Below are 1538 nucleotides of genomic sequence, written 5' to 3' on the forward strand. Positions count from 1 at the left end.
ATAATATATAAATTTATATCTTCTTCCTAGCTATATTTAAAGGCAGCTTTAGTAATTTATATAAGATAATAGCCCTTTCTGCTAGCGCTTATAAAAGATAGCTAAATACTATAATACTACTAGCATTCTAAAAGTATATTAACTTACTTAATATACTGCAGTACTTACTAAAGTCTTATATAGCTACTAGTAGTGCTGCTAGGGCAGAATATAAAACACTTTTAAGATAGAACTTAAACTAAGATAAGAGAGAGTATATAACTTATACTAGCTAAAAATAACTATTAAAATATGCCTTACTACTTAATAACCTTAACGCTATTTAAAAAGCTATTAAGCTATAGGCTTATAAATACCTTAACTTTTATAAACTGCAGCTTTATATCTTATTTAAGAACACTAAGCTTTATTATATAGTAATATCTTTATACTAAGCACTTAATAAGTAGTAAATAGTATAAGACTATAGCATTAACTTTACTTATATAAACTAAGACACTACCTTTATTAATATTAAGCAGCAGGTAATACTAGCTAAGGATAGACTGCTTAATAACTATATTCTATTATAAAGGAAGTGCTGTTTTAAATTACTCTAGCAGTTATAATATGCCTAAAGTGCAGCTAATAACACTTATATAATATATAAAAAGTAACCTTATTTAACTAAGTCTAAGTATCCTTTTATTACTTTTAACTATACTGCAGGTATTACTATTACTATATCCTAGTATAGTAAGGAGTTTATAAAGGGCCTAGTTTATAGCTAATTTTATAATCTTATTAAAGGCCCTTTTAACTTAGCTAAGGCATTCCCCTTTTAATTTTAAAATATAAAAGCACTTGCCTTAGACCTAGGCTACTTATAAGACCTCTAGTCTACTTATAAAGTCTATTAATATATTAGCACTTTTATATACAGTTACTGGCTTAATAAGGCTTACATTAATATTAATATACTAGATCTTAACTTACTAAGCTAATATTTATTTACTTATAAAGTTAAGGCTAAAAACTATATTTCTCTTTATCTTCTACACTATATTATATTACTAAGCTAGCTGCTAAGCTAGGCTAAAATAGTAATATTATATTTTACTATCCTATCTCTTAATATAGCCAGCCTTATTTAGGCCTTTATTAATAGACACTGCTTCCTATTTAAATATATCTGCTTAACTGCCTCTCTTAAGTTCTCTTTACTAAAAATAGTAGTTATACTAGTAGCACTTTAAGGCGTCTATTTCTCCTTTAGCTCTGCGCTTATAGTTAAGGAGTTAGTCTTATAGCATAATTAATAAGTAATTAAAGGGACTATAGCTAAGGATATAGTTTATAAAGAGAGAATAAGAATGCAGCATGCTTTATAAGATTATAGCTTTAGCTAGTAGTAACTAAAGAAATTTAACTAGCTATCCTTTTACTTCTGCTATAATATTAAGGAGTAAATTATAGCTAGTAACTAGCTCTTGCATTAAGATTATACTTATTAATAAAAAGCGATTAAAGATATTTATAGTATATACTTCTATATATAG

Source organism: Trichoderma ghanense, assembly GCF_004382785.1.
Source record: "Trichoderma ghanense strain CCMA-1212 chromosome Unknown scaffold_8, whole genome shotgun sequence".
NCBI classification, from domain to species: domain Eukaryota; kingdom Fungi; phylum Ascomycota; class Sordariomycetes; order Hypocreales; family Hypocreaceae; genus Trichoderma; species Trichoderma ghanense.